Below are 11390 nucleotides of genomic sequence, written 5' to 3'. Positions count from 1 at the left end.
ATTATTGGAATAGCCATACTTATTCCCAATATGCATTCTTATTCTCAATTCCTATGCCATCAACCAAATAGGACCTTATTGTAAGAAAAGCACGCATAAAGACAAAATCATATGTGGTGTTTCATGTAGTATAGATTATTTGGATTTACCAATCAATAAGTGTGACTATGGTGAAGCTATTTGTGACAAAGAAAGTAAGAAAGAATATGAAAATGTGGCATCAAATACTATTAGTTGTGATAATAAGAATGTTTGTTGCAATATCATGAAGAAAATAGGTTACAAAAGTAAAGGGTTGGGAAAACATGAATAAGGAAATATATAACCTATTGAATCAACAATAAGACCAAAGTATGAAGGACTAGAGTATACAACATATAAAAGAAATGATAATCTTAGTGCAAAAAAAAATTGTTCAATGTAAACAGTAAATGTAACATGTTTAAATTGTAACAGGAAAGGACACACAAAAGAAAAGTGTTGGGAACAACATTTATGCAATCTTTGTGGTTTAAAAGGTCATTGTAAAAAGAAATGTTAGAATAGAGAGTGTAAAAATAAATCTATGGAAAAGTTCTTTAAAATAGAGTTTGGATGGAGCTATGGATCAAGTTGGAAGATGATCATAGGTATGATCAAAGGTTTATTTAAATACAAATATTAAAGTGTGAGCAATAATAATAATCTATCAAAGTGTGAACTCTCAAGAAAGATTACAAATGGTTTGAGAAAATTGGATCATTGTCTAGCAATACATCCATTAAAACTAAGATTTCATAAAATCTAGAGATAGTTTTCCCATCAATGGGATAATATTTGTGTCACATCTTTGAAGGGTTTGTGGTAAGCCAAAACAAATTGTTTGGGTGAAAAACCTAAAGAAAATACAATTGTATTAGTTGAGGGAAATGCCAAATGGTTATGGGTGAATTGATTAAAAATACAAAGCATAATGACAAGAGGAATAATTTTTCCGAAGTGATAGTGATAAGGGGAACCAAAATTCTATGTTGTAAATGGGTACCTAAGAAGACTTAATGTCAAAACCCATCTTATTTGAATTATGGAAGACAATTATTTAAATTTATTGTTGTAATAATTTCTCCCACATAATGAGACATTAGTGGTAGAAATTAAGGGGGAGTGTTGAAAAAATTCACATAAATAATTAGTTACAACTAAACTACAATTCAACTCCCACGTTGGTCAAAATTTGCAAATTGCTAGGTTTTCTTAATCTGCACATTTCCTAAAATCTTTGCATTAGTTAGACACATCTCATGTGGATTGAGCCTTCTCTCATCATGCAATTTTTCATGTGGAGAATTAGTGTAGAAATTAATTTGATTTTACCATTTCAAATTCTAGAAGTTGTAAACTCCTCTACAAATAGAAGCAATGTAGTTGCACAAATCAATCAATAAAAATCTTTTCTCCTCCCATATACCTTTGAAAATATCCTATCTTATGCTACTTTTCATATTTCTTTAGTTTATTTTTTTCTAAATTTGTTAATATTTCTAAGTATACAAAAAAATCAAGAGTTGGAGTTTTACTAAATATGAATTAAAAATTCTTTTCAAATACTTTACATTTGATGACTATTTACATGTATTAATATTCATATTTTTTTTAAAATTTAATAATTATAAAATAAGCATCATATAATAAATAGATGAATTTTATTTTATTTTATGTACAGATATATAAATATAATATTTTTTTTGAAATTAATTTAAAAAATTAAATTATTCATTTATTTAGATACATATAAAATGCTTGAAAATCATTTTCTTATTTTGAACACATATTTATAGAACTTTGTATAACAAGAGGGGATGAAATACTCATAGGTTTGTCACCATGCATACTAAATCATATGAAATAACAATGTATTTAATTCAATCTAACTAAACCTGTTAAATATCAACATCATAAACAATCTAACAAAAAATTGTTTAATAATAAGCAACCCTTTTTAAAACCAAAACCATCCCCATATATAAATCAACTCTTTCTTTCTAATCTAATCATTTATCATGTACCACTTTAAATGTCTATTTTTTCTGAACATGTACCACTATATATCTATAGCTTTAAATTTTTCTTATAGATTCACTTGTAAGTAACAAGACATTTTATTTAAGAAAATTCACACAATCATAGATGTCACAATCATATTGTATCATTGTATAATAGTCCAATTATAATAAAATAAAAAATAGAGTGAATAATTAATATGCTAGAGAATTTGTCCTCTAAGATCTAACATAATTAACTAAAATACCAATGTTGGAAATTTCCGGTTTAGTACTATATACATCCCAAATTTACTTACCTCCACTAGAATTTTCCTGTAAAGATACTTTATTTAAAACCTCTTAGGCTAAGAGCCCGATCTCATCTCTTATGATGTTAGAGTCTTCCACTCAAAAAAACTTAGTATCTAGTGTGCTTATTGAAAATCGTTCAACTTCACTAAAATAATTTTTTTAAAGAAAAATGATATATAAATTATTGACAATACAAAAAAAACAAATATTTCCAAGTGAGATGTAAATATGTATCCAGGATACAACATTTATAAGGCTGAGTCAAATTCATAAAGAATAAATCTATCTTGATGATATAACTAATCTATGTTTTTGCTTAAAATTCAAGGGTGAGAGATTTTTTCATCCATAGTGAAGACTACTCATTAATGAAATAATAGCTTCCATTAAAAAATATAGTTATAGAATGATTTATGATTCTAAGCTATATTCGCCCCTTTAGTACCAAAAACTATATCTATATAATTTTACCATTATATAGAGAGAAAAATATACTACTATAGGTCAAGCCTATCCAAGTTTCCCACCCTTACTCGAAAGCCTCAAAAGTCTTGAGAAAACCCTCACAATGATCACATTGAGCTTTAATTCTTAGTATTAAAAAATCTATTGTGAAGCTATGCATTAAGAGACCATGTAAGATTTTGTTAGCCTTGTGAAAATTCCTATTGCAGTGACTAATTATTAATCTTCTATCATAAATGATTATTAAACTGCCAAAAATAAATTCCTAGCTAATATTGGAAATTAACACAACTAAAACTTCACTTATAAAATATGGAAAGAAATTCACAACACAAAGAACACAATATTTTTTGACAAATTATTCCTGTAAAAACCCCTAAGGGAAAATCGGCTCTACAGATGAGGGAATTATATTCACTTCAAAAAATCAAGAGATACAAAATTTCTTTCCTTTCACTAGCAGAACTTAGACAACCTCCTAATTTCTCCTGTTGATATTTCTCCATTATTATCCCCAACGCTATCACTATGCCCTTGCTAACACTGCAAGACTATTTTCTATCACTGCAAACTCATTTTATAACACTACAAATGCTTCTATAAAACTTGTTCTCCAAATGCACCCTCTTTTATACTACTCCTATTGGAAAACCAATGGTCAAGATTGATTCTCAATCAACAGTCGAGATTGAGAAAAACTTAACAACACTAATCAAGTTAGTTTCTAGTTGCTTCTAAAAGTGGTCAATTAATTAACTAATATTTGTCCTAATTCTAACAATTTTTTTAGTAAAACAATTATTTTCTAATTAACTACATATGGACAAAAAACTACCCAAGCTACCAAAACTAACACTCCCTCTTAGCGAGGAAGTTGTTTTACATGAAACCTAACTTATCTCTAAAGAAGATGAAATTTTCCTTCCCTAATTCCTTAGTCAAAATTTCTACTACCTGCTTCCCTATAGGTATGTACTATAGTTGAACAACACCACATTATACATAAGCTCTGATGACAACTCTTGTAATTGGGATTATATTACTAGGTATAGTTATTACTATTGTCAAGAGTATGGACATGTTGCTGAAAATTGGATAAGAACACATTTCAGAAGTGACAATAGTAGATGGTTAAGTCAAACTCGATGCTTTAGCTATTTGAAGACTGGTTATATAAGCATAAATTGTCCAACAAGGTCAAGAACACCAAGCAGTGATTTCAACAAATGCAAAGGAAAGGAAAATGTTGAAGAGATGAAAGTGCAAATGAACAAAACATAGAAGAAGAAGGAAGATTGCAGTACATCAAGTTCAAATGGGATCATTTCACCCAATGGGTCAGGTGATCACACCACCCATAATTAAGCAATTAAGAAGTATGTGTGGGACTAATATTTAGATTATATACCGTACATCAGCTTCAAGGATTTAGTTCTGAAAAGATTGTATATGCATGAAGAAAGATGCAAAGTGTTATTTAGAACCTGGAAGAAATCTTTAAGTTTTGTCAGTTTGCATGTCGCTGCCGAACATGAAAAGTTTTACTTAAGCTGCTAAGTGAAATTTAGTTGATGTCAAGCTATCATAGGTGATAGTGTTAGCTAATCTCTTAGTTTTTGTTGAATGTGAATAAAATTACATTAAAGTTGTGTGAGTTGGAATTACTATTGAAGTCGAGATTACAACTATGTAAGCATTGAGAGTTAATTGCAAAGTTTTAAGGGCTATATGATCAATTTTAAATTCATTTGACATCATTCAAATTTGGAGAGAGCATGAAAAAATTAAGGAAAATTGAATAGATCATTCCAAGCATTTGCAAATTGGATTCAACCACTGTTGGACACCATTCAACAGATTTGCAAAGGTATTTGTCATGTTTCAAGCTACATAGTTTGAATTTTTACAAACCCTAGGTAATCGATACGGTGTCTAGTTCTTCTACTATTAAGGTTAAAGAGGGAAAGGAAATTTTAAATGTTCAATTAATTAGTAATGATATCATACAACAAAACTTTAGGACAATTTGTGACATTGCATACAAGAAAGACCTATCTAGTGTGCTGTCAATGATACCACCAAATGTTTTATTAATTCAAGATGTAAGATGTTGTTACACATGTAAGGTGGGTAGCATAGGTGACATGGAGATCAGAGACCTATATGGAAAATTATGTGAAAATAGAATATTGGAGGAGGAATATAAGATTGTAGAAAGAAAAGGCTTAACTTGTGCCCTAAATTTCCCCAACACTTTCAAAATAGAGTGGATAAAGATTATTTTGAGCAAGATTAATGACAACTATATGTGGTTAGAGGATGGACCTACCAAGATTACCAAGAGGATTGTGTAGAGGGTAAAAGGATATCCAACCCTAGACAGACCTAGGACCATGAGAAGTGATGTAAAAGAGATTATTGAGAAAAATATAGGGGCAGTGTGGAATAAGGGAGGAATGATACTTGACACCATCATAGATCCCCTAATTTATTTTGTAGTACACAAATTCTTTCAATCTAGAAGATTGAACAATGTACCTTGTATTGTTGTTAATGTAAGCTACAAGATAGTCAAGAAGGATCATTCTTATGACCTTCCGAGTTACAATTACAACTACGATAATTATGGACTTGAAGACAACCTCTGTAATAAGGAAGAAGAACAAATTTTTTAAGAAGCTCAAACAAAAATTTGGTGAAGGAAGAAGAAGAAGAAAATGAAGAAGAAGATGATGATGAAGGTAAAGATGTAGTTTCCCAAGCACCACTAGCCATAGCTCAAGGTCAAGGAGAAGACTGAGGTGGAGTGGAAGCATAAATTGAAGAAGGTGTTGAGGGAGATGAATCTAATGATTCACCTATAGCCATAGAGAAGAAGAGGAAAGATAAAGCTCCAAAAATAAGAAAACCAAAGAAGGTATTCAATCCTACACAACCTAAGCTTGTAGTTCCTACTACCAGGGCCAACACAAGAGCTATTGTTAAGAAGGATCAAGAAGTAGAAAGGCAAAATGGAAAGAGAGCTAGGACAACTAGCAAAAAATGCGAGTCTAAGAAGAATCAAAGGAGAAAGTACTTTTCTCCAGCCAAATTAGATGAAGAAAGGACAAAATCAAATGACAACATCCAATTCAAAGTGGGAAGTCATAGTCTTTCTTCTGATTTGGACAACTTGTGTGAGAATATAAAGAATAATGGTGACTTATTTGGATTCACACATGTTGAGTTTGATAAAGTTGGAAAGGTTGACATGAACCAAGTAGAAGAGTCCATATATGCCATGATGGCAACATTCAAGAAGACTCCAATTGAGCTTGCCAACTTTATACCCAAGAGTCTATATGATAGAGTTGAGAAAAATAGTAGTTTAGTCTCAATACAAAAAGACAAATAAGAGAGACTACACTAGCAAGTGTGATGCTAGAATTGGATAAGGAAAAAATGACAAAGGCTAATAAGAAGTACACAGGGAGATTTGCTCCTAAATATAGGGCATTCAATATTTTGCAAAATAACTTTGAGGATGTTACTTAGAAGTCCATTCAGATATGGAAAGTAATATATGGACTGATAACACCTAAGGTAATTGAGTAAATACCTATTGAAGTAGGTGAAGACAAAGGTGAAAAAGAAGTAACTGAGGTTACTAAAGATGAAACTAAAAAAGATACACATGTGGAAGGCACTAAAAATAATATAGATACATAGGAAACAACTAAACTTGATCATCAAACATAATAGATTATACCAGATATACTAGTGTCGAGTGCTAGTCCACAACATGGGTTAGATGTAAACATAGATATAGTAAAGATCAAGGATGTTTTTGAGACTATATCTCAGAACATCAATCCCCTAACAGAGGAAGATATGAAGAAGATATTACTAGATTCTACCACCAAGGTACAACTATGGAGTCATCTTGTATTGGTGAGTGTGGATGAGATTGACAAGGTAGAAAAGACATCTATAGAGGAGGGAAAAAAGGACATAACTCAAACCCCTCAATTCATAGTGGTACAACCTACATTACCCATTGTAGTGTATCAAAGGAAGGAGACAAATATTAGCACAATGGTGTAAAATGTGTTAGTATAAGAAGTTTTCATAGAAGCATAGGAAGGGACACAAGTTCAAATAGGTCAAGAAGATAGTCTTGTACCTACAACAAAAACTAAAGGTGCAACTAAGATTGAAAAGAAAGAACAAGATAGGACTGAAGAGTTAGTTCTGACTACCAAGCCTAAGGAGCAATCAGCAATATAAGCATTGGTTACTTTGCTAGAAACTACTACTCCTCCAAGTCAAGCTCTCCGTAGGACGAGTGTAGAAGCTACACCATTGTAGTCATCAAGGCCTAGTCCTAGAACATCCAAGGTAGATGAAATTACATCATTTGGTGATGTTAACTTAGATAAAGTGATTATGTTTCCAAAGTTTGATCTTGTAAAAATCACTATTGAAAAGATGAGCATACTTCAGGATGCTCTTGCATAGAAAAAGAACCAAGAATTTCTCAAAAGGGAGCATAGGTAGAAGCAAGCATTGTAAGATATCAAGAACATCTTTCTTGATGCATTCAAGCTATCTGCACCTAAAGAAGACAAGCCTATCATGGAGTAGTTCAAAAACATAGTAGAAAAGATTAATAATATAGACCTAGATTCAAATTTAAAACTACTTGAATGGTCTGATAGAAAATTTCAAAGCAAAGTCAATGAAAAGATATCCATTGTCATTGCACTTAGTCAAGCTGAATTAGCAACCAAGATTAACAATGTAAAGAAATCACTTCTCAATTCTCTAGCTCAGAGTCAAAATCACTTCAAGAATTTTATGAAATCCCAAGGTCAGTTGGTAGCCCTACATGCTCAAGATGCAAACACTTGGGCTACATTGATCAATATCTAGTCCATGTTGACCCCACACATGGAGACACTACATAAGGAACAACCCTTTGTAGAGACAATGATGAAGAAAGATCCCCATCTTTCTACACATGAAGGCTTATCTCACCTTGCTACCAAGTTAAATATCCAAATCAAATAATTGGAGGTAGCATGTGATAACTAGGATGTAGCTCTAAAGATAATACTTGAGGTCCATAAAACTTTCTTGGATAAACCCACTTTACATTTATAACCCTTTGACATAAGTCTCAAAAAGGGGGATAAATAAGTAAGGCGAGAAATAAGTTTTGGGGAGAAATAAGAAGAAGAAATAAGGAAATGGGAGAGAGATATTATATATAACATTTTTGAGAGAGACAACAACTCCAAGGAAAGAATGAATTCAATTTTGGGGGAGACCAAACAAAGGGGGAGTCAAAGATAGAAATGGAGTACATCACAGTTTAACATATGTATATTTACTCAATAGGAGTATTGGTTCAAATTTAGAACAACACAATCAACATAGGGGGAGTCATATGATTTTGAGGTATGACTGTTAAGTGAAGTTTTGCAAAATTTTAAAATTTTGAATTTTTTTACATATGTCAAATAGAGGTAGCCAATATCTAAGTGATGCTCATAAGTTAAGATCATTCATGCATGACAAGGTGTTTTTTCCACTCATGTCAAAGGGAGAGATTGTTGATCTCAGATTGGTTTTGACATATGAGTGTTTATACACTTAAGTCATTTACAAGTCAAAACGTAGTTCATGCCAAACAAGTAATACATGTCAAGCATAACATGTTAGATAGTGCATACTGAGTGAGATACTCAGTAAGTGCCAAGTAAAGAGTTAGTGTTGAGTAAATAGTTAGTGCCAAGTCACTCAAGTACTAAGTAGTTAATATGTTCTAAGTCCTTCAGTTGCCAAGTGACAACACTGAAGTTGCAGTTGATGCCGAGCATCAAGGACTTTAGATGCCAAGAAAAATAATTTATGACATAGCTTTTTGTAATGGCACAAACTAATAAGTAAACCATTTTAGAGCCAACTTAAGGATTTTTTTACAAAAGAACAAATTTTAATTGAGAATCCCTATGCAGTACATGCAACCAATTAGTTAAATGGATCAATTAAGTAGATAGATGGATGAATTTCAATCATTGATTCATACCTAGCCCTAAGTCACCTAGGTCTTCTCAAGGAGGAAAAACCCTAAACATTGTATAAATGTAGAATGTGAGAGAAGAGAAAAGTTTTCATGCAATACTGAGCATTTATGGTGGCTAAGAAGTTCTGAATTAAGATAAATTGTAGAATATTAGTTAGAGGAGAACAAAGGAAAGGAATTAGAGGATAGAAGTGATACATTTGATTAGAGAGGATCAAGTACACATCAATGAAGAGGCGATCTATTATCTAGAAACAAAGTGCTAACTAAAAGATGATTGCTAAGACATTCTAATAGGTGAATTAGTTAAATCTCTTAACAGAGTAGTCATAACAGGCTTTTGTAAATCCTTTAATAAGGTTATTACTTCTTTGTAAGTTGAATTCCTTTGATTAGGTACACTTCTAACAAGGTTTTGAAATTCTTCAACACGGTAACATCTAACAATCTTGTAAGCCTTTAATAGGGTAGGCCTTTTATAAGGTAGATCATGTTTCATGATCAAACATTGTAACCTTCATTAGATACACTTTACACATGTAGTAGTGAAGATTTGTGGGTGTCATCCCCACCCTAGTTTTAGCTTCTCATTGGAGGGTCTCTGGGTAATCATATCTTATGTCATATGTGTTGAATGTTTATTTGTTTTCATGCGATAGATGTATATGCTTAATTTGGTATTCTAGTTTACATGCACAATTGTAAGATGGATATGTGGTGAATGATTTTATGGTTGATATTTTGAAGTGCTGATTCACCCCCCTCTCAAAGTTAACTTTTCCTATTGTATTTATAACAATTATTCCTCTATTTTTTGGTCAAATATTTTCAACCAATTGGGGGGATTCTTGAATCTTTAACACTAACACCCAACAATTCATCTTCAATTGAAAGTTTTCCTCTCACCATCCTCTCATTAGAATCATGTGGAAAGCCATTTCCCCCTATATTTGCTAGAACATCTAGAAATAACGTAATAAATGAATTTTAGATAGAATTTTTCTCCTCGGAGGTTATTACCTACATAACTATGGGTCTTATAAGGTAACGTTCTCTCAACTAGAAATGGAAACTTCCCTCTCTTTCTACACAACTTGATAGGAAATGGGAACATATTTTAAATATTTCCCACTTAGTTTTAAAAAATTGGATAATACTAAGGTTCTACAAAGGAAAGGCACATAATGGAGATCACCTCCCACAAACTAGTGGAAAATTAATTTTGATAGATCTAAAAGAAATGCAACTGTGACTACGAGGTTGTTTTATGGGATGATAATGGTAATTGTATCAATGATTATATAAGGAAATGTGGTAAGATGTCAAGAAATATGGTGGAGGCCATGGTCCTCTTTTAGGGTTTGGAAAAAACTATTAGCATGTGTGTTCCTAAATTGGTGATTGAGGGAGATTCACTTCTTATTATTGAGTTCATCAAAGGGGTTAGAAGGATGAGTTGGCACACAATGACACTAATTAGGGGCGTGTAGATGTTGCTGACTAGGTTTGTCAATGTTTTAATTCAACATGTGTACTAGGGGGGAAACCCAGTAGTGGACATCCTAGCAACATACGAGCATGGAGTCATAAATCAATGTACTTGCAAAAGGGAATGCGATCTTTTGACAATGATTTTATCTCTTGTAAAAAAAGAAAAGAAAATGTTGTCATGATGACCTTTTCAAATTAGTTGAATAAGCTGATTGGAGATGAGTTGACACCTTTTACAATGGCTAGCCTTGTAATGATGTATTTAATTTGGACTATATTGTCAATAAGTACATTATTTATTAGTCATTATGATGAAGGCATGTTCAATACCAAAGGCAAGATATAAATATATTTTTTACAAACCCAAAGTTTGTGACTTTTTAAAAATTTTGAAGTACACTTAAACATCATTTAGAGAATGGATATTGACAGGGTGGTAAGTGGATATGGGAGGGTGGATATGGGGAGGTTGGGAATATAATTTGTTTCACTTTTGTGATAAATACAAGTGTTAGCGCATTGTTAAAGACCTTAATACTATTGTGATTTGGTGTAAGTTAGGAAAAAAGTGTTTTGTTTGGTTTCCTTACCTTTGGTAGTAGGGATTATTTAGCTATGGGTATGTTAGAAGCCTTGGAGGATTTGGTGGTGGAGCTTAGAGATGAGGAGGCTATGGAGAGTAATCTTGCTCATATTGAGCCACCAAGGATTGAGGAAGTTATTAGAAGTGACAAAGCTACCAGGACTTATCTACGTGAAGGTGGGTTGATTCCTTTTATGGGAGAAAAAGGTTTCTAGATATTTTTTTGAAACTTGGAAAGACAAAACGATTAATGTTAATGGGCTCTCATTTGAAATCACTAAGGATTTCATTGGTAATGGCCGCTGGCCTTGTCTTGGAAGAGAAGAATTTGAGGAAGCAACTGAGGGTTGTAGATGAGAATATCTTGAGGAAATTATTTTGATTTGATGAGGCTCCTATTCATTTTTGTGGTGGGTTTATATGAGAGAAAATATCTAAGCCATGGAACATT

This window comes from Cupressus sempervirens, chromosome 3, assembly GCF_028749045.1.
Source record: "Cupressus sempervirens isolate cs-2001-9-10 chromosome 3, ASM2874904v1, whole genome shotgun sequence".
NCBI lineage: Eukaryota > Viridiplantae > Streptophyta > Pinopsida > Cupressales > Cupressaceae > Cupressus > Cupressus sempervirens.
Note: the sequence above shows the minus strand (reverse complement) of the source record.